General features: G+C 41.7%; 1 protein-coding gene across 11 annotated transcripts in view; it reads right to left on the bottom strand.

Moving 5' to 3' along the window:
* Nucleotides 1-25,255, bottom strand: part of LRRC56 (leucine rich repeat containing 56) — a 79,988-nt gene that overhangs the window by 50,714 nt on the left and 4,019 nt on the right. For 2 of the 11 annotated variants that reach the window (XM_029963330.1, XM_018082035.2), the window contains exons 2-5: nt 21,396-21,508; nt 19,586-19,645; nt 7,343-7,488; nt 796-964 (exon numbers count right to left, since the gene is read on the bottom strand). The gene's annotated coding sequence lies outside the window, so the exon portion shown is untranslated. Of the gene's footprint in view, nt 1-795; nt 965-7,342; nt 7,492-8,750; nt 8,931-19,585; nt 19,646-21,395; nt 21,509-25,255 lie in introns of those variants that run through there. The other 9 variants (XM_029963328.1, XM_029963332.1, XM_018082036.2 and 6 more) reach the window with 8 other exon arrangements.

The raw sequence follows: 25,255 nt of genomic DNA, 5'->3' as shown, positions 1-25,255 counted from the left end.
CAAGCTAATCATAACTGGCTGACAAAGCTTCAGTGGTGGCCAAGACCTGAGAATTACCACCTTCCTTCCCCCTCATACTAATAAACAGTTAAACACAGGAGTAATTTCTGTTAGGATGAATAGAAGTTCTCACTGCTCAGCTAGTCGCCTCTGCTTGAGAGGACTGTCTTGTTAGTAGGTGAGAGAGGTTTAGATCGAAGAGACTTCTTGCTCTGACTACTCATGTCCAGTCAAAATTCTTCACTTGCACAAGAAAAAGAAATTCAAAGGACTCAGTACTGTCAGCAAAAACAGCAGCCCTTATTAAAAGAAAAACAGCAACGAAAAATTAACGATCCACCAAATCTCTCTGCAGAATCTCCTAGGATTAGAAAGGGAGGAACCAAACCCTCAGACTCCTAAGTGCTCCTTTCATACATTCATCAGGGGAGAGGAAGCCCACAGAAAGCAAAAATTATATTTTCAGATCACTGCACGTACCTGGCAAGCATTCCTACAGAAGCTGACTTCTCAAATGTGCTACATCTAAGCCACAGCAATATTCAATGCTTAAAAATCATATTCAAGAACAAATTCTTCAGAGACACACACCTCCTTTCAATCTTTCTTACTGGATTATAAAACAACCACCATAAGCGAATTGAGCAGTGATATTTGCAGCTTCTACTCAGCATACCTATAGTAGTATAAGGACAACTTCCATATTTTCATACTTCTGCCCATTAGGAGGGACCTCAAAAACACTATGTGTCTTATATTTTGAAAGAAAAGTTACAACCCATAAATTTCTATTACCTGTTTCTTTTTCCAAAGAATTCCAGAATTTCTCAGATTTTTCTCCTCTGCTTTCTTTAGAGCACGTCAGTATGATTTAGTCAGTAAGAGTTGCAATAGTCATCAGTTGTCCAAGGAAACTAAAGAATCTTCTGTGACAGCAAGATCTTCTGGTGTTGTCCTTATTTTCCTAAGAAGGAATTATTTTGGTCAATAACTGACTTGGAGTAGAATATCTGTCATATAAATTCTGGAATACTTTGCCAATTGCAGAAGATTTGTGTTGGATCATGTGCAAGTACTGGTGGTTCTTCCTAATTCAAGTGAGGATTGTTATTATCCAGAGATAATCCTGTATGTTACCAGAGCCAAGTGGAGCAATAGTTAGAGAACACTGATGTAACATGTGAGTGTAAAACATAATGAGATAATCGCAGGATTATGCAGATTTGGGCCACAAAGAGTTAAGACACTTGCATAAAACAAATTATTGTTCTCCCTCTATTGGTCCCTCGCTATTATGTTTCAGAATGTCCTCAAATCTTTGAAAAGTGTTGATACAGCACTTACTTTAGGTTGACAGGGAGATCAATTTATGGCTTAATATCCAAAGTAACGCTTTGTTTTATACTTCCTGCTATTGATCTGTTCTTGTAATTATTGTAACAGTAGATTAGTGAGGAGAAAAGTATTTTCATTACAAATTGCCAGGGATCAAGTTGAATTATTGTCAGCCATTTTTTAAATGCCTCCATCACTTCAAAACTTTCTCCAGAGAAGAAATAATCTTCTCCTGAATATGGATCAAAATATCATCCTCAAAATGAGGAATACAGAAAAGTAAAGACTGCAGGAATCATAGTGGTGAGGTGCCAATCTTACATAAAATCCAAAAGCCTCTGAAATCTCCAGCACTGTGCAGAAGCACAACACTTGTCTTCCTACAGATACAGAGGATATACTGCTCATTTTCATCAGGTCCACCTGACTTTCTGAGACAGGTAAAACCGCTCCAGTAAAGCCACCTCATCCACTCATTTATAATGCTAAAAACCAAATGAGAGACCTGTGACTCTGTCAAATGCATGGGAGAAGCAATCATTGACTCTAACTAGTGTTAGCCTCAGTGGGACAATTTACAGGGACTGGAAAGATCTTTTTGTCATTAAAGAGGTCTGAGAAGTCACGAACCTGAAGATTTCCTCCATGGGGAAGATGGTTGCATTGGATATGTATTGGATGTATGAGCTGAATGGAATGACCATTCCTGCAAGACTTCGTGAGACCAGCAAGGATGGAAGCTAACTGCACCTAGTACAAACCTTCAACAAATTCAGTGGGACAGCAAAGCAATACCAGTAAGTAGATGAGCTTCAGGGAAAGAGAAAATGGACAAAAAATAATGGAGTTTTGTCCTGCATGTGAACACTGAGAAGAGTAAAATCATGAAAGAAACAAAAGAATTTGTTTTTGCAGGATTTGCATCAAAGGCATTAACTTAACAGGCTCTTACATATCTGGATAACTAGAAGCAGATAATAATTGAATGCAGGAGAAATTAATGACCAGAGCAGTAACATGGAAGATCTTGAATTCCACGAACTGTTAAGCTGACAACTTTCTCCACTGCTGCCACCCTCCTTACCAAAGTGAGTGTGCTTGATCATGGCAAGCTATTCAAATCTCAGGCATGTTGTGAAAGTCCATTAAAAACTGCAGGACATTTTAAACATATACAAATACCACTAATAAAGATCATTATTAAAATTTAATGATCCTTGCAACCACATGTTATTTGAAATCCCTGCAGAATACTGTAATTTGCCAGAAAGAAATTGGCAGAGAAGAGTTACTCGATGTTCTTAGGGTCTGACACTGGTAAAACTCCAAGATTTTACTTTCCTGCTACAAGATTTATTGAAGGGTCAATGGTAGGATTGTGTACTCTTCATTAAATATATATTAATACACATTTCAAATTCAGCAATCGCCACGAATGTCTGACTCAACATTAATTATGGCCTCTTAAGAGTGGGTAAGATCCTCTGAATTGTGTGACAAGGCATGTTTAAAAAGAAACAAACAAAATATCAAACAATGGTAATCAATCCAGATTTAGTCTAGGAAAGGCATATACCTCTATATATTAACATCCCATACAAAAAGGAATTTCTGCTCCCTCAGGCCAGCTTCTCAGCCAGCATCCTTTCCTGCTCTGTGGCTACTCATGCCTTCACTGGACAGGGAGGGTACCATTTCAGTGGGGGTTCTGCAATCTTTGGACCCTTATCTGTATCTCATCAGCCTAAAAGTTCTCTAGGAAAAAACATTTGAGAAGCACTGTGCTATGTATCCCTTCATGACAGGAAGCTTGCGCTGCAGACTTCCATTTCTCTTGTCTTGCACAATATAGTTTTTATTTGTTTAATTCAGAACCACAAATTACAGTAGTGCCCATACTGTTACCACAGACACAGAATGAAAACAAAGAATTCTCTGTTTACTGAGGATTTGACAAAAGGTTTGGTTTATAAGTCCCGAGGGAACTATGAGGGCCCTTTTAAGTGTAATTTTGCGCAAGTGCACTGCAGATAACCTCTTCTGGAAAATAACTGTTTGGGCAGCTGGAATTTACTATGATGTCATCAGGAAACTACTGTTACAATAATCCACCCATAATGGCAAAAACAGTTCCTGCAACATTTATGTAATATAAAGCATCTCGCAACACATCAGTCTATTTTAGCAGGTGCGACTTCCAAAAAGCTGAAAAATAAAACATCTGACCTGTTATTAACGTGAATTCTTTTCAGTGTATGACTGGACAGTATGATTCTAATCTTCTGTTTTTGTTAAGCAGAAGGAGGTAACAACTACTTCAGTTATACTACTTTAATATCATGGGATCATGTAAACACTATAAAGAACATTCATAAATATTCCAGTTGTGTGCCCCACTAAGAAAAAAAGCTTTTAAGAGAATGCTGAAATATCAAGATATCAATATCCAATTTAATATAAATAAAAATTCACTGACATTAAAGACACCGAATGACTTGAATGCTCACAAGGATTGTTTTGTGTAAGTGTTCAGTCAATTTAAAGCCTTGGGTCGAGCACCCAAATTTACAGATAAAGCAAGTGCATTGATTTGTCTCATTTGTTTACCTTCCTTATTTGTGGTTTTACAAGCTGCAAGAGCCCATGACAGTCCTCTGCTACTGCATGTAAATCCTGCTCTACAATTACCATGACCACGGTAGGTAATTTTCAGGACTTATGTTGCACAGAGTCTTCAGGGTAAGTTCTTGGGAGCTTCGTGGACTTTGTATTACCCCCATGCACAGAGTTGAGTTCAAACTGTGCTGTCACCCAAAGCAGCAGTGATCCCAGAGAAAAAATGCGTGCTACAAACCCAGACTAGGTTTGAGCCAACCCTGCTGAGATTAAAAAATGCCTAATATTCTGTAAAAACATTGCAGTAATAAATAAAAAGGCAATGCACTTCAATGTCACCTGTTTCTTCTTTATATATCTACAAATTGCATGTATTAAATTGCATAATTACAATTGCATGTATAATACTTTCCCAGATCCTGCTGAGAAGGTTGTAGAGTAATGAGAAATGTTTTATCATATGTGCTGGAAATGCCTCTATATCAAATCATTCTGCAGCTAGCTTGTCAAATTGTTACGGAAACCTTCCTGTCTGACCATCCAGGAGCCACTCTGTCAGTCACACTCCCACCACCCCAGACTTTCACTGCTGGGACCGAAGCTCCTTCACAGGGGTGGCTCCAGTGACCCGATGGGTGCCACACTCGACTCCCTGCACACCCCACACTCACAGTCAGACAAGTTTTCCTTACCACCTCGACCCTGGGTTTCCCACTGCAGAATCTCAGATGTCTGGTTACTTTGAGTAATTTAATTACTCAATGCAAAACCAGCTCGAGCTGGTGCCTCCAGGGAGGGACCCCCAACAAAGGAATCCCTGGCATTTTGTACCCTCACAGTCTGTGCATCCAACCTGTTCCTCACACGCTCATCATGTCCCTTACACACGCCTCTTGGTCCAGTGGTGATTTTGAAGTATCCACTATTTAGAAGCATTTCCAGATTCCAGCTAAGAAAAGGACAGTAAAAATGGACTTTTTTTTCCAGGTACTGTTGCATTGCATTTATGAGCCTTTTGAAATACAAACTTCTGTGCAGGATGAAATGCATCATATATGGCATTTCTGAGTTTCAACGTGCTCTGGTTGTCCTCAAACAATTTTCAGTCCATTTTGTTTGGTAATTAAGCTAATTGAAGCAAGAGATTACAAGCCCTGCAAAGCCATTTGAAGAGCAGCTGCAATGTTTCTGATTTCCAATGTGTTGCTCACATGGGACAGATTGTATAAAAAGAGACAGATTTTAGCTGAACTTGTAGAAAAATACTAAACAGTGGAAGATGCTGCAGGAGCTTATTTAGTAACAGACATTCCCAAAATTTTAGCAAGAGCAGAAAACTCACTGTGAAAAGGACCTTGCATAATCAATTTAGGTTACTGATGAAGATGCATTATAACTGTCCTGCTGGGTCAAGACAGATCTCCAACTAACTACTGTAGTCAGAAATAGATCCTTTAAAAACAATATCAGAAGTAGGGGTAGTCCAAAGTGGTCTTTCCCCCGGCATATGGCCGTAATTTCTGGCAATCAACTGCTCAGTATCTTCACAATTCCAAAGGTGGTGTGTTCAACAGCTGGGGAGGTATACAGGGAGGCAATTATTTATCATGTGTTGAGACATGACAAATAGTCATCCAGTGACTAAAGACAACACAGAAATTTTATCAGGAAGCAGTTTTTAAAAAGGAGAAAGTGCATTTTTGCACTGTATTTATTTGAATTGTGGAAGACACTGGCATAGGTTGTTGTGGAGGCTAAAATTAGAAATTAGGTCAAAAGCAGTTAGAATTATGGAGGACACATCCCACTGTCCATGCCATTCATTAAATTATAGCTTTTTTTCCCCATCTCATTTTTCATCTCCTCTTCTATCTGAAGTATTTCATGGAATCTATTTCAGTTCTGCCATTTACCCTCCAAGATGATCAGTATTGGACGTAAGTTGAAAGATGTGGCCACAGAGACAGTACCTGATTTTCCACTGTTTTCAATTCCTTTACTCAGAAGTTTTAACACTGTCTATTTGACCAGCTGCAAGATGATATTTTCAGAGAACAATCACAACAGCTAAATGCTCTTTCTGAAGTAACAATAATTTACTTAAAGCCCTTCATTCTATATATGTTTCTTTTCTTCACGTTCATCACTTTGAACTTGGGTGGATATTCTATTAAAATAAAGCAAAACGACACCCAACCACTACATATGCTAGTAACATTAAAAAAATGAAAACCAAAGTAGTTTTAGAACTCCATTATAAAAATTAAAACTTAAGATGCAAAAAATGTAAAATAAACAGCCAGGGGGTTTTTATACTTCAAATACTGCTTCCTGATTTGAGAAGCTACAGTCAAAGGAATGCATGCTTTCTGACATTTTTTTTAAAATATCAGATAATGCTTCTTTGAACTGGCCAGGGTCCACAATCTTTTCCTTTTAATACAGATACATTAGTATTTACTATGTCTGCCATGGCAAATCTGGTCTTTTGATTTGTATTATAGCAAGTACTTGTGGCCTTACTAATATAAGTTTGGTTCAAATCCTTTTTCAAGCCCACATGTGAATCTGTAGAAGGTATAAAAACACTAACCATTTTACCAGCAAATTAAAATTATGCAGATGTACCTAAATAATTAATTTCTGTGAAAAGCTCATGAATTTTCTGATTTAAAAAATAACCTCTTCATAATTCCTCATAAATAAATATTAAGCCATTCCCATTAGTGACAAATGTAGCAATCCCAAATTTATGGCATATCACATAATGTTACTATTTTGCAGCACTAACTTTTATACTACTTCAAACTCTGGGAATAAATGTGATTTCTTTAACTGTTTCCCCCGAGGAACTTCAGTTTGAAAAGCACATGCATCATCATAATCATACATAGTAATATCACTCCAGTCCACTGTTAAACTTGCATCTGGTCTCACATATAATCTGAATCCTGCTTTTATATAGGATCAGGTCCCTTGAACTGTGTAAGAACAGGCTGATGGCAGGCCAGGCCATGGGCAGAGCCTGTTCTCTCTTTTATTGACAGTAGCGTATGACCAACAAATTGAGCTGCCCATAGGCAGATGCATCCATATATCAATGCCTTGAGAGGTCAGACCCAGAGAAGTCTTGTAATTCTCAGTGTTAAAGTCAAGAGAAAGAACACAAAGATCAGAAAAAAACTCACTGCCATCCCCAAAACAAAACCTGTTAATGACAGCAACTCTGAGATTTGACATGCCTGAATGCTGCATTTTTAATCCAAGTTCTTCAGGCAAACTCAAAACCAGACAAAATAACATGATGCAAAGTAATGAAATTAAATGGGAGAGTATTTTAAAAAAAGTTCTGAAACATTTTCAGTAATTTGCACATTTGAAATTATTTTACCTTTTCTTCCAGTGCCACTGGTGTTCTGCATCATTTCGCATCCCCCTTCTACAGACATCTTAATTTAGTTGTCCCAGCTGTTCATCTCCATTTATCTTGAATTACAGGTGCTCATAGTGCAATTTGTTATTTAACTGCTCCATGTCCTGCTAAAACAACAGTTAGGAATACAATCTTCAAGAGAATAAAACTAAAACAAACCCAAGAAATTCTGAGCATTTCACAATTAATAACAAAAAGTATTTTGTCCACTGTAGCAGCAGAAGTCCACACTCAAAAGGGTTTAAAAGTATAACAGGATATGAAGTAGTAGAGCCTAGAAGAGCTTAATGAAAGTATAACTGAATACAGTTCCCAAGCAGATCACGAAAAGGTGGGGGATTTGATATGGCAGAATCTACATATTTGAAGAAAAAAAAAAGTTATTTACTGAACAAAAAGAACAGTCATTTCCTAGGTGGTAGAAGTAAGTTGAATGTGTGTTAGAGAAAACATTGCCATTGGGGTAGCATGGGATAAAAGGTTAAAGTTGACATTTAATATATTTAATATATTTCACTGTCAGAAAACATTGCCTTGTAAAAGCAGTCCGAAAGGAAAATAGTAGGCAAGCATGAAAATCATTATCAGGAATCAACAACTACAGAAGACAGGTGCAGAGCAAGGATAGCACAGGCCTCACATACAGGCCACAGGGAGAGCTGAAGATATCCAATTAACTAATTACTGTCTGCTAAAAACTATGAGTAGGCAATATGAGTCTTGCTGACAGCAGGTACATCCCCAAAACATCCTAGATGCCACAGAGGGCTGGTCAAGGACCACACCTAGCCCTTTCTGCAAGAAGTTAAACAAAACTTAAAGCCTGTAAGCTCGGCACTGCAAAGTCTCTTCAGCCCTTCAAGAGAAGCTGAGGAGGCAACACGGAGGAGCCACATTCTCTCAGCACAAAATACCTGGGGATACCCTCTAAAACTTGCACCTGCTGCCGAGGACTATTTATTCATCAACTTCTTTCTCCTCAGAGCTCCACCAAAACATAAAATTTAAACATGCTGTTAAACCAGATTTATTGCCAACACTGACATAAACAGAGACTTTCGGTCTCAGCCCTCAGATGCTTTCCACCCGTGCATAGGCTGGATTGCTACAGTGATGCACATGCTTTGGTGGGGTCTTCAAGCCCTGGGATGCACTGGAGGTGTCCCACACCAGCCAGCGTGTCCTGCTCCAGCCAGCTCTGCTAGTCCTGCGCACACTAGCCAGTATGTCCCGCAGTGACCACCGTGGTCACCACAACGGCCTTTGTTAACGTCCCTAAAACCCAGCTGCACAAGCCCTGGCTAAGGAGGGTAAGCCGGACTCCACCTTACTCCAGTCCCCACGCCCACCACACGACCCCAGACACCTCCGGGCTCCCACTGCTCCCTCCCTCCCACGGGCTAGAAGCACGACCCCTCCACACGGGCCTGCCTCCTGGTGGCGGGGCCGGGCCGGCTCCTACCTGTCGGCTGGGCCGCGGGGAGAACGGGAGAGGGCAGGAGGGAGACAACGGGAGCGCCCGCCCGTCGCCCGGCAACGCCCGCGGCCCCGGCACTTGGACCGGCCCCCGGCACTTGGACCGGCCCCCGGCACCGCCCATCCATCCTCCCTATCGCCGCCGGCCCCGCCCGCTCCCGGGAGAGCAGCCGGCATGGAGCAAGGGCATCCTTCCGATGGAGCAAGGGCATCCTTCCGAGGCACGAACGCTTCCCGGCTGGGACTAGCAGAGCAGGGTGCTTGCAGGGGGAAGAGTGGACATGCAAACAGCGGGAGCAAAGTGGGCAGAGCAGGGCTGGGCACGGCATCCCATTTTCACGGGACGGGAAATGCAGCAGGACCTTGTGTGGGATTTGGGTGGCAGGTGATCACACGGCTGCAGGAGTCAGTGTGACGGTAGGAGGGGTTGGGGACATCTCTGTTCCCAACAACATCCGAAACCTTCTTTGCTGTCTGATGAATAACTAATGACACCACTATGCACAAATGTGACTCCACATGCCTGCAGTGTGTTGAGGACCGAAAAATACAGCTTGTGGTGTGTAACAAGGCTGGTTTCACCAAATTATTTTGCATTTAAAAAAACCTAACAAACAAACAGATTAAAAGATTACATTTCCAGACCAGAGCTGACATCAGATTAGACACTTAAGAATTAAGTTTATCATAATCTGGATCCAACGGACGTGGTTCAACTTTTATTGGTGACATGATCAAACATCTCTGTCAGTGGAGGAGTGCAACCCCAGCGCAGCTCTGTGAGCAGCAATGTGCTATTCTTTCACCATTCACCATCTCCTGGTTGGAGATTGCCACAGCATCATCATATTCCTTTTTCACTATTCAACCCCAACATGAATTGAATCATAGAATGGCCTGGGTTGGAAGAAACCTTAAAAATCATCTAGTTCCAACACTCTTGCCATGGGGAGGGACACCTCCTTCTAGACCAAGTTGCTCAATGCCCCATCCAATCTGGCTTTGAAAAAAGTACTTACTAATTTCTGGGGGAAATTTTCTGGGACATGAGAAATTCAGAGTTCAGGATTACCTTCCTGTGGTTTAATGAGTTACCATGCACATGCACAGCCATCTGAACTGACCACGTTAATGGCCTTTCCATTCTAAACCAAACATGTTTGCTTTCCCTTAATATAATTTATTTTAAAAAGCAAGGGACTAAAGCACAATGCAGTCAGTTTTCACAGCTCCACTGAGAGGCAGTAATTCATTAAACCAGGTTAATTTAATCATTGAGACTCATCTGTCAATAAATTAAATTTGCCTGTTTGAACACAGGCATCACCTGATCTTTTAGACTCATCACAATATATTTATTCAGAACATTGCTCTTACCATTCTCACTTGCACTTAGAAGAAATCCACATTTCCACATTTAGATATAGGATTCATAAATCAGGGACCTAGGAAAATGAGATTATACCCTCAGTGGTCCCACATCAAAAGCCTGCTTTTTCAGGGGCTTACATTCGGGATGGTACCAGGCATTTTCTAGGAAGCAGCCCTTAGCAGAGTTTCTCTTGAGGGCAGGAAGGTACGAGCTCTGGAGGGAACACACAGAGTCCTGCCTGCCATTTAGAAGAGGCTGGGGTTTTGCATACCCTAGCTGCATGCACTCACCCCCTCACACCTCTGGTATATACTGTACCTTTGTGAGGATGTTGGAGAGTAGCAGCTGCTGGTGGATTGCGTCGGCATTTCCTCTGCAACAACATTAAATTTACTCTAGCATTTGGAAAACACTTAGACCATAGGCCAGGAAATGTGTTGACTCCCCTCTTGCAGGGTCCGACGGTCAATTAACATCAGAGAAAACCACGAGGGGCCTGATTTTCCAAGGTGATGAATGCATTCAGCTCCACCTGGTGTCATTGCAATCCAGCTGCCCATCTTCACAGGAAGGAAGGCAATGGGCCTTGACGTGCTCCAGGAAGGTAGTGTGATTCATTGAAAACAATACTGAATCACGCATCTGCCCCTTGAATTTTATTCCCAGCTATGACATTTATTTTCTAGGTAGCTAGCTCAAGTCACCTTGACTCGCCTTCTCAACACACTGCTTCTTGGGATACACTTCCCAAAGATTATCTACAGAGTACATGTATTGTGTATGCACACATCTGCATGGTGGTTTTCTTCTTTTCCCTGCTTTGCTGGAGATAATCTTGTTATAGCCAATGCTGCCTGAACTACTTGAAACCAATCAAAGAAGAAATGCATCTTTCCATCACCGAGCAAGAGAAAAACGTGGCACAATTTCAGGGTAGATACAGAAGCTTTATGTCTGTCCTGTTCAGAGTTACTGTAATTGTGCTGGCATGATTCCCAGAGCTGAGCTAAGGTCAGTGAGAAACCTGTAAATTAATTACTGTGGAGCCGATGTGATCTCTATCCAGGAATCACACTGTACATTCATGAAGCTTTATAGGAAAGAAAAGTTATGTTTCAGTTTTGCCAAGAAATGTTTAAAATTTTAAAATCTTAATATTGACAATTAGCACACTCTGAACCTATTTGGAGATGTTGGACTCAATTCTGGTCTCACCATCATAGGAACTCCATAAAATGGGTTAGTCTGGATTAATTATATCGGTGCTACCCAAATGAACAGGAATTGGGTAAAGCCTTCTCTGAAACCGAGCCTGGATGAGCACTCTTTCCTTTGGGTGTCTTATCTTACAAAGAAGAGATTTGTCCATCCTTCTGGTTTTATCCAGTCACTGGCAACATCCAGTCAACCCAGTCTCTAATTAATATTATTGATTAATAGCTAATCACTGTTGCTACTTGCATTAATAGCTAATCGCTGTTGCTACTTGCATTATTAACATTTAGGAATCCCACTGTACTACAACCCAGAAACACAGAAGCAGAAAGGACTTTCTGGACAGAGGAAATAGTTTTCTGCTATTGCAGGTAACCACATCAGAGTCATTTAGATACCTGTCAGTGTCTTCCTCCCTATTCTGAAAGACTGGTCCAAAGCCTCTCTCTGAAGACTACAGACCTTCTAATTTATAGGCTAAAGTTATTTATTGCCAAACTATACCTACTCATTCTGCTACCATATTATTTTTCACCTTAAAATAACTCTTCCTCTCCGATGTTTGCACTCCTGATATATTTATAGGGCCCACTGTCATCTCCTTTCAACACTTCTTTTGCGGAGTCATACAAACCAAGCTCAAAATTTCTTGTCATTAAAGAAGGCTCAATTTTTTTTGGTATGTCCTGGGGTCACGTTATCAAGTTCATATCAAACTGGTTGCTCATAATCACTGACTATTAAGATGGGGTTCCTCTCTTTCTTTGTCCTCCCTGATTGTAAAGGCAAATGGAATGGAAGTTCCCACTGTAGTAAAAGGTTTTGTAAGTATGTGACCCTGCACTGTGTACCACTTCATTTTATTCAATTCCTATTACCCCATCCCCTTCTTCCTATCTTGCTTTGATGACATCCCTTAGTAATTAGCAAATGTTATAAGCACGCTTCTGTCTTTTCCAAATGGCGCTAACAGAAATTAAAATTAGTATTGTCCATAAGAACCTCCACTACAAACTATCTTTTTGCCTGACAGTTGTCCTTGCAGTTTGATCTCTCACCCCCATTAGCCAGCTCTCTAATCACTTTTTGTCTTGTGAGAATCCCTTTTCCAGTGCAACTACCAAATTCATAGAATCATAGAATAGTTTGAGTTGGAAGGGATCTTTTAAAGGTTATCTAGTTCGAGTAGATAATATAGATCAAGGATATTCATCCCCATTTTATACAACAAGACGAAAATCAAAACTAATTTGAGATTAAGTGGAGAATTCGTACTATGGCACTGCCACCCCCATCCAGACTGCAGCTCTGCTGGAAAATTCTCCCATCTTCTTGTATTGCACAATAAGGAGAACACTGACTACTTTGGCAATTCTTCTCTCAGTTAAGAACCAGCAACTACCATAGTATTTAAAAAAAAAAAAAATCAGCTCAGGTCAGCAGAAAGAGCTTTGAAGTCTCAACTGTGGCATTAACTTCATGATTTCATGTGAGTGAAGTCATTCTGTTCAGGAGATGATGTAAGAACAGTTTCAACCACAGCAAGTGTTTAGAACTTCATCCTTAGCATCGATGAATGAGGCTGGGAGGGAATAACAACTGATCCAAAGATCTGGAGGATGACAGGAGTCTGCGAATTGAATTTATTTTGCTGTCACTGCACCTGGCATGGAAAGAAAGGGCAATGAGAGAATCCAGTTAAAAAAACGTCTTCTCTGACTCAATGAATCTGGCCATTTGTTTTTGCTTCTTTTCACAGGCTTGTGTGCATTCATAAACTGCAATCAGAAAGGAAATCTTCATCAGGCAACATATGGCATTTTGTACAAAGCTGTATCTTTTCAAGCTGAACTAGACCTGTAAAAACTTTTGCTAGCAGTTTTTATAGAGTATTTTAACTCACACTGAAAGATGGGTGTTCATAGTTTTACTTTGCCCTTGCTTCTATGAACAAGTAAACCAAACTGCTGAAGTCACCAAAGTCGCACAGAAACCGTGCGTGACATCTGGGGGTCTGACCATGCACTTCAGGGGTCCTGAGCTAGGTGCTGAGTGACAGAACCTGTCTCCTCTCACTGTTGTATGCTCACTCAAGGAAAATGAACACTTTTCTTGGCTCAGTAGATTTTTGGGGTACTAAAAGGCAATAAAACCAGCAAAAGGCACCTTCTCCTGGTGAAGAGTCTCTTAGAGAAAAGGTAAGCTTAAGACAGGCTTCAGTTGTGTTGGGATATCTCATTAGCTTAAGCCCTAATTCAGCTCTGCTGGGAGAGAAGAACTCTGATGGAATTCCACTTATTTTCAGGCAATAGCAGGTACAGATGACACACCAGAGAGCTTTTTCCTTCCTTTGTACTATTGCTTTAGAAAAGCAGGCTTTGGTTCATGACCAAGTGATTCTACTCAGAAGTAGCTGCATTACTGTGCAGTCAAGATGATTGATTGGGATGAAAGACATGAGGTAGTAAAGGTGAGATAGGGCACTATATTAATATTTGAGCCACTGAAACAGAATTTCCTAAGTCCATAAGGGCTTATTTCCTAATTCTGTCTTAATTTTAATGAAAAGTTGTAAATAAATGAATAAATAAATAAATGTAAGACTTTTCTCCCTTCCCATTTTTACAGGAAAAAGGAAACAAAAGCTTTCTTGCCTGAAAAAAAAATTGAGAGCCAGAAAAATATGTTTGCACTCCCTTTTTTTAATAATTCCTGACTCAAGATGAATCAATGGTAACTTGAAATGCCTGTGTATAAATTATTACTGTTTTGTGTCTCTGTTCAAGGCCCTCTATCTTTCTCAGTTTCTTTTGGGTCAAACTATTTCCTGGTTTTGGAAAGCTCAAGGATGCTATCTGCACACATCTGCTTTTCCAGGGTATGGTATCCTGTCCTACTGTATGGGACAAATCCAAAGTTGCTCTACAGCTGCCAGACGGTAATTTTTACTAAAGAATTGGTAGGTATAAAACCTGACATTGTTACAACCATCGTACTACTACAGGGGTTTCATTCAGTCTAGGGGCATTACAGTGCTTGGTGTGGTAGAAATCCTCTGTAGGAGAAGGTCTTGCTGAGAGGTCTTAAAAATGGCAGGATTAAAAGAAAAATATAAATGGAAGAGCGTTGGCTATGGGACTAGTGCCCCTGGGACACAGAAGATCTCCTGATGATGCTATTTATAACCCACACCTGGTCCACATTGTTGGTGGTCCTTGCATTTCTTCTGGGATGAATTCCACAGTCAATGATTGAGTTACAAGTTTGTTTTCAACAATAAACTAAGAGGAAAATAAATTGATGTTAGAAAGGAATTAAGGTTCGATGACCTTCTCCACAGTTTTTCAGGAGCATCACTCGTTCTTTACATCACTTGTTGCAGTGTAAAGGAACCTGTGGCCCCACTATGCTTTTTAGGTCTGTTTTTCCAACTGAGCTTTTAAATTCATCCAGCTGTTAAATTCATCTAGTTGTCTTCAGACAGGGGAACCAACAGCTTTTCAATGTGTACTTGCTTTTGTGCCAATGCAAAGCCACGACAAAATGTTTCCAAATCAGAAAGGGATCTATTTATTTTCACTTCCCATCAGTGTAAGTGGCAAGATATGGTGTGAAGCAGTGGAGAAATTGGGGCTTAAAAAAAATTAATCAGGTCAAGGCACCAGTTTGCATGCTATTACACCACTAGTTTGCATATACTTTGCACAGTTCAAAGCTTACTCTGAATGCAACTCATGTACGCCAAGGCTTTCAGCCATCACAGCAACAGCACTGCTGTGAGCCACGCTACAGACAACAGCTCTGGCAAAAGTCCTTCACAAATCCCTGTCCAACAGGAGAGGAATAAGGTGGCTGGAGTGCAGTCTGCAGTGGTGGAGGGAGGAGATCAGCAGGTAGATAAGAGGTCAGGCGGTTCTGAAGACTGGAACAAACACTGCAAACCCACTGCATCCCTGTGCACAGCCATGTAATCCTAGGGCCAGTATTAGTAGCTTAGAAGACATGGCTCTCTGTCTTAACATGCTAAAAGCCAAAGTGCTCCTTATGCCTTAAGTGCCTTATGCACTCCCAATGCTCCCAGGGGTGTTTCAGTTCCATGGTGTACTAGGTGATTTGTGCTCGCTTCTGTCTCAGCATCAGTGAACGAACTGAGAAAAGGCAAAAATGGTCCTATCTGCTCTGTCAAAGGAACCCTTGACCCTACACATCTGCTTCTGCTGCAGGCAGTGTGGAGTTGAGTTCCGCAAATACTACACAGGAATGAAAAGTGATGCAACACACCACTGTACTGTACTGGATTTTCCTTAAAATGTAAGGGGCTCATGTAAGGAGCTATTCCATGAATAGCCTCTTCAGAAAGCCTTGGGATTCATCTGTATTTGGGTCATTGTCGTGTGTAACTTCCTCTAGACTACTGGAAGGAATCCTATCCTCACAGACAGGGAAGTAAGTTTCGCTCAAATGACAGGAGAGACCTGATTTCCTAATACTCTCTTTACAGTCCTGGCTCTGAATTTGCATAATGCATGCTTAGGAAAAGGACTATGTACTTACATTCCAGCAGCTAAGTTAGGTTAGTGATAAGAAGAGATGGATTATTGGTACACTTCTATACATTTTATGCACTGTCTAGAAGTTTCAGTAAAATTCAGCTTTATTACCTAACTCAGCATGCTGGCTGAGACCCAGACAGATGCTCAGGTAGTGTTTACAAGTATTAAAAACTATAAAACACATCCCAGGGCACACGAATCTCACACCTACCTCAAATGCCTTGCTTGACAGTTTGTTTTCAAGGCTGGATCTGTCAGCAGCCCCACTGGCTGGTGATGGCACATGGCAGCGAACATGGCATGTTGTTTTCTACCAGGGACTCCAGCTCTGCTTGTAGGCCAGCCCTTTGGCCATGAAAACCCACACTATATCACTGTATGCTTGCACCTTTGGCTCAGCACTCCATCCTAGTATCCTCTTTTCTTGTAACATCTTAGAAGAGACCCTGGGGTAAACCCTCATAGTGGCTTAATAGAAACTCCTAGTGCCAGAGCTGCATGGTGTGCATTTGGCTGAGCAAATCCCTTCAGCAGAAGACAGAAATTCAGAATAGGAATCCTCCTTTGACCACAAACTACTGTTATCTGTAGGAGTCATGATGCTCCTGTAGTACTGTGACTCACCTTCATCCACTTCCTATAGTCTGAGCAGACCTTTCATTCCCAGACTCGCCTACCATTGTTAGCAATGGAAATGGATTTTGACAATCTCTGTTTCAATTTGGATCTGAACTTTTGGAAAACATAAAGGTGGTAAAACCAGTGCTGGATTTGCACCTGGGCTTTTCCAATATGATGGGTTGCAGAGGCTTGATCAATTCAAAAATATTGCTTTGGTGGGATGAGCAGAAGTTCATCCATTGCACTGGCATTAAAATGACTCAACTCTGCACAGTGTTTGGCTCCTGCTATTTTGTAGCAGAGGCCAATGTAGATGCTTATGTCTAAAATACTACCAAGCAATGTGACAAAATGTGTTTCCCCCACGACCACTCCTGACACATCACCACTGTCGGAACCTGTCTTCCTTGGATACACACAAGCCTCCCCTCTTCTGTCCTGCACTGATCACTCCCTATGCCATGCTGGGGATGTGCTAACACAGGGACATTCATTAAAGACCATTCCCAGTAATCTTGGGTACCAAACACAGGCAGCTAAGTTATCATTTGATTACTCCCTGCAGTAACAAATCAGGTTACAAGTTAAGCTGGTGTTAAAAATACATTTCCTTCTCATCCTCCTTAGAAGTCAGTGGAAACATAAGTATCTAGCACTCAACTATATATTCACTGTTTACTGGTTAACTCCTGTTTTGTGGAAGGCAGATTTTTCAGGTGTAGTTCACAACTTCCTTTTCTAGAGAACTGAACAGCAAACAGCTGCCTACAGCTGTTTGCATAGGTCACTTCTTTCTTCCTTGACATACTTGCCTCACAACACAGGAGCAAGACACACAGCCCTTGGCAACCTGGAGAGTGAAATACAGAGATCTGGGTGCAGGTGGGCGAGTGGGGAAATAAATAAATAAATAACCAAACCATGGGCGTGATCTCAAACCTATTGAAGTTCAAGGAAGGGATTTCAAACTATATCTACTATGTAGCCTACAAAGAGGTGCCAAACTAACTCTAAGCTATTTGGCTTTTCAAAACCTCTGCAAAGACCATGCTTATAAAACAGTGTTGTGTTGACAACAACCGTTGTGATAACGCCTGGTCAGTGACCATTAAAATACAATCCTTGTTCCAGCAGCATGCTTGGCTGTAGCAAGAGTTCAGTGAAACTGTTGACTGCTGCATGTGATGAGTACAAGATCTTGAGACACGGAACAAACCCTGTTCGTTCCACAGTCAACATCCCAGCAAGGGCAGTTCCCACATCACTACCATACCATGTACCTTCTTGTTTGTGATCGCACGCTTGAATTGCTTCCTCACTGTTTATACTATCTAGGAAATATGTTCAAGGAGTATCCTAGCACTCTAAACACAACTTTCTGATATGCCCAACTTTTAACCAAGATGTTAGACAAACAACTGCTGAGGAACACAGGTCCCTGTGACCACCCTACCCTGCTGCTAAGTCTGGAAGCCTTCCTGCTGTGTGGCATGGTGCATGGCCAACTCCCAGATACATGGGAACCAGGGCTGCTTCTTCTGAAGGCACACTCCTCATCAATGCAATAGACAGGACCAGGGAGCAGAATGGACAGAAGACTTGGGGGCTCTGATAGCTGATCAAGATAGCCAGGTACTAGGGCTAATGACAAAGCTCTGTCTGGATGGAGAGAGAAAGGAGAGAACATAAATTAAAAGCAGGAATTAGGCTGAGGAATATTTCAACTATGATCCCTGAAATGCCACAGGTAAGGAAAGATCTTAGAGTAGGAAATGTCTCCATCTTGAACACAGTAACACCTGAGTACCTTTCATCTAGCAATTTCATAAAACTGTTTATGAAGGAACTATATATCTTCTCTGCTGCAGCATAATATCTGCTTAAGCCTGACATTTTAAAATACCTCTGCCACATGGAGATGGGCAGGTGACTCAGTACAAACATGCAGATGCAGACCTCAGCTTGGCTCTTTCATAGGTGCTGTCATATCACAGTATGGCTTCTGAAATCAACAGCTATTACATGCTTCTGGAAAAAAGCATGCCAGCCAGAGGGCAAATCTGCCTGTATAGTCACTGCACCTGGCATTACAGCTTATGTTACCATCCACACTATCTATAGGTACCAACCATCTACGAATGGAGCAGCCCAGGGGCCTGGAACATCCCTGAGGAACTGTGGGCTCGGGATGGGACGTGCTGTTTGCTGCTGTACCAAAGCCAGCTGAATGATGTCTGAGAACAAGGTGCAATTTTTGTGTCAACAATGGGATCATTAATATGAGCGTCTGCAGGCTTCAAATCAAATCCCTTTCTTAGAACAATGCAAAGGGAGTAAGGAGGTATTTTTTGTTGAGCCTAAAGCTGAGCTCCCCTGCTCTGGACTGCAGCAAACAGACAGGGGTAAGTGCGTGCGGACAGAAAGGTCTTTGCTCTCTAAGCCTGCCTGGCTCCTTGCCCAAGCTTCAAATGCAGCCTGTGAGGGTTTGACTCGAGACAATTTGATGGATACTGTGTGGGTGCTGGAGGCAAGAGAAGCCAAGAAAATGAAATATATGTCTGTCAGTTGTTCTATTTCCTCAGATATCTAATGCAAACCCTTCACTTCTGGAAATAAACTCTGCATGCTGCTATAGATAGGGGGTGGATTTTAAGTGTGATACTGAGAAAAGGGTGCAACACATAAACCAAAACTGAAGAGTTTTTCATCTACAGATCCTGTTCCATTCATTACATGTGGTAATAACATCCATATGATGAATTAATTTTTTTCTGCAAACAGAAAATAGTAATCCCCATTAATCCCATTCTTTGACCTCCTCTGCAATATGCCTGAGCCTACTTGTACTGCTTTTACCTTTACCAAGTGCCTTAAGCCCTCTGAATTTTGATCATCGATTGCCTACAACTGCAGTGATTAAACTAAAGCCTGAGCCATCCCCATTACCAAAAGCTCACCACTCACCTTTTCTGCAAATCAGATTTCAACAGCATTCCTCTCCTATTCTCCCTTGTCTGGCTCTGACTGAAAAAGATATGCAGGATCATTTCCCAGGGTTAATTTTTAATCGTGTCCTCACTACTGCAGCGAATGAAGTAATTTATTATCCAGCAGGCAGCATGCTAACATACTAGGAAATAACAAATGCTAAAGGAGGTGACTCAGGCATAAGCAATCAGGTGGAGCTTTACATTCCCACCTGCTGGATGGCTCAGCACAAAGAGCCAAGCATGGCGTTTCAGTTTCAGCTTGCGTCTCCATCCAGGGGACACCTGGACTCAAGCCACACGGCCAGTGAGGTTTATTTGCTTCATAGTCATGTGCAAAGCATGTACATAAACAGAGGCTGTGCAGCCAGCCCTCCCTCTGCCTGGGTACTCTTTTCCTCTAATGAAGGAGGTTAGTATTCCTCCTAGGCGGTCATCCTTGCTGCAGGAATGTGTCAGCCCAGGCAGTTTGGCCCTAAATAACGTTTTGTGATCTCAGGCAGACTGAAGCACAGCTTATCCACCTGTAAAACAGGTTTAATGGTAGTTGGCTTTTTTCTAGAAAAGCTGGGAGGATTACTTCATGTCTGAGATCTCTAGATGAGAACTGCTTAGTGGCAGAGAGCTTTTTAAAATAACAGCTCAAAATTAGGTCCAGAGCAGGTTGGCAGCCCTGTGAGCAGGTAGAAACGACTACAGAAGCTGCACTGTTCTCGTCCCATTACCCAAGAGTCTCAGAAAGGCTGGGATGCAGATGATTCACAAACCAGAAAGTGCTTTCAAATTACTTATTAAGTAGGATTCATGTTGCTTTTACTGCTCTGGGATGCACAAGGTTCGGCTGCAGAACCTCTTTTGCCATCTCTTCAGAGTGAAATGTGATGGTAATGTAGAGTTCACTCACCCATGTATCTATCACAGTTGTATTTTTGCCTCCCAGAGTAGCCCAAAGACCACTGAAGAAGTACATGAATCTTTGCTGTATCTGCAGTAAGCTTTGGATCAGATCTTACTAAGCCAACAAGAATATGTGGCTAAACATGCTATAGCAAGTTCACCAGCATGTGCTGATCTTTGCAGGAGTGCTGGTCTAAGCGTGCTCCTGAAAACCAGGAAGATCTCGACTAAGGAGGCAATAGCTTCTTGCTTAGCCCTCACTGGAGCACACCAGTGCCGCTTAAATGGGGGAACAGAGCAGCTCTGAACCCATTCCCTCCCCAGTGCACTATTTCAGAGAACACAGAGAGAGGGTACTGTTTTACTCCTAATTCACTTTGTGATCACGTAAGTCCCCCAAATCCCACTGCCAGTAAGCTCCAATGATTAAACAGCTCACTGAAGGGAAACTATAGCTAACACCTTCTATCCCTATCAAAGCGTATTGCTAATGAGGACTGGGAAATCGCTCAGTGCTAATACAACATCTGTAGATTAACATAAGCTTACTCATGTTTTTACAGTTAATGGCTGAAATTCCATCAATCACTTGGATTCATGTAGCATTTAGGATCAGTGTTTTGGTACGTTAGCCTCAGTATTTCCCCAACTGAAGTCCGCTGACTGGAAGTGGAAAAGGCAAAGTCATGAGTCTGAAGCCAGGGAAGAAATCTGCAACATGTTGCTTTGGGCATCTCAGCTTAGGAATCTTGCAGGACGTCTGACTTCTGAAAGCCCTCAGAGAGTATCTGAGTGATTTGAACACACACACACACACACACACACACACACACACACACACACACACGTAGACACATCACTGCTCAGCTTGCAAACACCTGACAAGTTACCTTGAAACATGCAGTGGCCCACACCAGTCCTTCACAATGCAAGTGACTGCAGGTCCTCTTCTGCCTTTCACCTTCCCTGATGGAGAAGCACCAGAAGAAAGGGGATGACCAAACTGCACACACACAAAAAAAAAAAAAAAAAAAAAGATGCTGTGGCTTCATTGTGGGTAAGTGCTTTAATAAGGAAGGGGGTAGCTGCCAGCAAAAAGAGAATCTGTGTGAAATAGGTGTAGAAATACTCTAGAGAGATCAACTATGTCACCTCACTGACTGAAGGGACAATTTCTAACCCTATGTTGCTCTTGAAGGCATTTGTGTGGGAGGACTATGCTCTCACTTTTACTAGGGGTCTCTCACTATTCCAGACCGGATAGTGACACAAGAGCATAGCCTTACTGCTAAGGAGACCTTCCAATATCTCACATGAATCTCACTTGATGTGGCAATACCACTACCATCATAAGCTCACGGGGAGTTGTGTAACTCAGAAGCTCTAGCTCTGATGACTGTCTGAGCTGTACTGAAGCAGCTGTACTGAAGGAGAGTCTACCTTTGCTATAAATAACATGAAGGCTGAGGTCACCAATGGACTTTGTTACTGCAGCAGTGCGTATTTGAGGTAGTCACAGAAAGGGACGAAGGAGGAGCTGAAAACACTCCCCAGAAGCATCAGGAAGAGGCTGCCACAGAGGAAAACAGATGTCTGTAATGGAAAGGGAACAGATAAACTGGCTTTACTAAGGTATACAGGAGTAGAGTGTACGCTGGAGTGTCAAGAGCACCAAGAAGCAGAGAGATGCTGGGAATGCTGCATTCCATCCTCCTCTCCACTCAACTAGGTAGCTGCATTCTATGTGAGTACTGCTTTGCATCAGCTTTACTTGGTCACATAGGTAGGAACCAAGGTGCAGGGCAGCTCCTCACAGAATTAAAATCAGAATTTAGGGAAGGACTTGATAGAAGAGAAGAAAAAGCTCAGCAGCATGAGTTTGATGATGAGACGGAGGACTGCATGGCAGAGACAGTGTGCAGCCAGTACATTAAAAAGCAATCAAAGGAAAAGGAACCAGTAGTTTAACTGGATAAAGACAAATGTCTTTAATTCTATCTGCTTCTACCATGTGTGCATGCCTGAATCATGCTGCGTAACACTGCTTTGAAATTTCTGCAAGAAACAGATGTAGTTAGCAATTGTTCTTTGATGCTGAGGGGAAGAAAATCAGCATTAGCTCATGAAGAAGTAAGAAGACTATTTAAGAAAAGACTATGAATAATCTTAGTGTCTTCTCCAGGAGAACATGTGGGATAGTCTGAGATGTCAGTAAAAACTCATCTGGTACAGAGAGGCCTTGAACTACAAGATAAATCTGTTGCGCATCAGTGAACGCAGAAATGACACAGGGCGCAAGACATCCCTTAGCAACTCATCCCGTTTCCACTTTGGAAATCTGGCTCCTGCCAGCAAAAGTTACAGATGACCCAGAACATGGTAAGTGATCCCAACTGTCCCATAAAAAAATTGATAGCATGTAAGTTGCAAAGTGTTCAAACTTTTCTGTAGAGTTTGAAAAAGAAATCACATGGAGATTAAATATCGCAAGGGATTCTTAACAACAAATAAGGCTTTCAAATTCCAAAGATCTGAGTTACTGCTGTCTGAAGACAAAGGCAAAACCCCTCTCTCAGAGTGCAGTGATCTAAAGATCACACCAAGGGAATGATTGATGTTCCATTCAAGCTGACAGCTAACAAAAGTTCCTTTACATAAGCCAGCAAACCATTGCCAGGAAAATCAGTTTGGTTCCCAACATACATATTCCTTCATTACCAGGCCTCCTACCCTATATAACCCTTGCTGAGTTACAATGGCAGGCTCAGCAGAGAGTGGAAGGAGACACAGGACCTCACCAACCCTGGCAACTCTTGGTCAGGTGAGGGTATTTCATGAAAGAATCAGTGCCATCTCAGGCTCCAGACTCACCATGTGATCAGCTATAACTCCCTGAAAAGGCACAAAATGTCAAAGAGAACATTTGCTGGGAGCTTAAGCAAACACCCACAGGAACAAATGAGACACTACAGAGGGCAGTGTGCTTCAGGTCAGACTGAAACCAACAGGCAGTTGTAGAAAGAGACATTGCTTGTAAATACAGTCCCAGAGATCAAATCTGTATCTCATCTCTCCCACCTGACCACTCCTCCAGCAGAATCTGATGTCCAAACATCCCACTCAGGTGAGGGCCTCATGTTACCAACTATTGCATATCATGGCTAGGGAAAAGCCATTGTTGTCATTCCTATGGTCTCTCTACAAGGAGGTTGGCTGGGAAATGGCCAGCCTTGAACTATGTCTTTTTTTGTGTGTGTATTTGGGTTGTGGGTTTTATAGAAAAAAAGGAATCAGCAGCTGTCTGTATTTTTAAACTACAGAACATAGACCTCCTTCCACTTCCAAGCTCTGAGTACAAAGCCTTTCACTTCTGTGATTACAGAGCATCTCCTCTCTGCAAGTTTCTATTCTCAGTTTACAATTGATCAAATCTAACTGTTAGTAGAACTCATTTCAGTCAACAGGAATCTTTCCTCTCTCTAGCTTTGGTGGTACTTAGGCCAGGCACCTGGCAAGTTCCTGCCTTGCTTATTTCAAAAAGGAATCCATAAGAAAGATCCTGTCCTGGGTCAGATATCCCTCCAAAACTGATGATTTTGCTCTATTCACCCAGAATCTACTGCAACATTTCAAATGGTTTGGTTGAAAGAAGCCTGAGCACTCTTACTTAGTAGAATTTAATCCAATATTTATGCCATTATTTTGGCGATTAAAACCAAAGTGGTCCCACTCACTGCTTGGGTCACCTGAACCAATGGGGTGTTTTTGGAGATGATATAGAGGAAGATTTTATTGATTAATTGAGGGTTGATTAATTAATTGTTTTGTTTTGTTAATTGATTACTCCAGTAGATTTCTCCAGTTCAGTGTCTGTCTTAAAAAATCCTTTGACACGAGAACTGACTAGTCTTTTTTTTCCTCTGTGTGGTCTCTCAGTTATACTACTGCTTCCAAGTCTTAGGTATCTCCAAGAGTCCGAGGCCCTTGGAATGATGGTACACACTTGCAGAATTTCACGCTTGTGATCTGTCTTCTGGCTTGTCTCTTATGGTACAACCTGCAGTAAGGATTAGCCCGCAAACTCTCCAGTCTCTAGGGGACTGTGTTAAATCATAGTGTTGAACAGTTTAGCATGGTTTCTTTGAGATGACTTTCATTTGATAGTCTCATGGTTTCTTTGTGCTGCAGAAGACTCAGATTTTCCCCATAGTCTTTTTATAGTCAGTCACTCACAGTATAAGAATTGATTGTCAGGAGCGAGCTCTAGCTTTGCATGTCCACATAGATTTATCTGATACATTAAGAGTTTCTCTCAAAGGCTTCTTTCCAAGTCATGCTATTGTTGGGGCTTGTAATCTAGCAGTATTTTCTCTACAACCTCACCAGGAAGCTACAAGAGGATTGTCCATGACTCAGAATAATTTTACGTGTGAATTCAGCTAAGCCCCCAGGCAGCTCAAAAGGCTGGCCACTGTTTCTCAAGCCCTATACTACATCAACAGCATAAACTTCAACTGGGAGAGAGTGTTTTTAAAATAGAACAGGGAGCATACACTTCATTCCATCACACAGTTGGAGCTGTGTTACTTGTGGTTCATATCAGTAGTCTAGGGATTAAGAAACTTTCAGTTTTTCCTTCACTTTTCAAGACTATCCCACAGAAGACATCTTTTCTAGCTCAGGAGCAAGGCAAACATTTTCTGTATACCCGAGACCCACTTCGGATCTACAAATGAGTCAATCTTCAGCC

The sequence above is a fragment of the Manacus vitellinus genome, unplaced genomic scaffold, assembly GCF_001715985.3.
Source record: "Manacus vitellinus isolate BGI_N305 unplaced genomic scaffold, ASM171598v3 scaffold_59_pilon, whole genome shotgun sequence".
In the NCBI taxonomy this organism is placed as follows: Eukaryota; Metazoa; Chordata; class Aves; order Passeriformes; family Pipridae; genus Manacus; species Manacus vitellinus.
The sequence above is the reverse complement of the archived record's forward strand: the minus strand, read 5'-3'. Positions and strand labels throughout refer to the sequence as shown.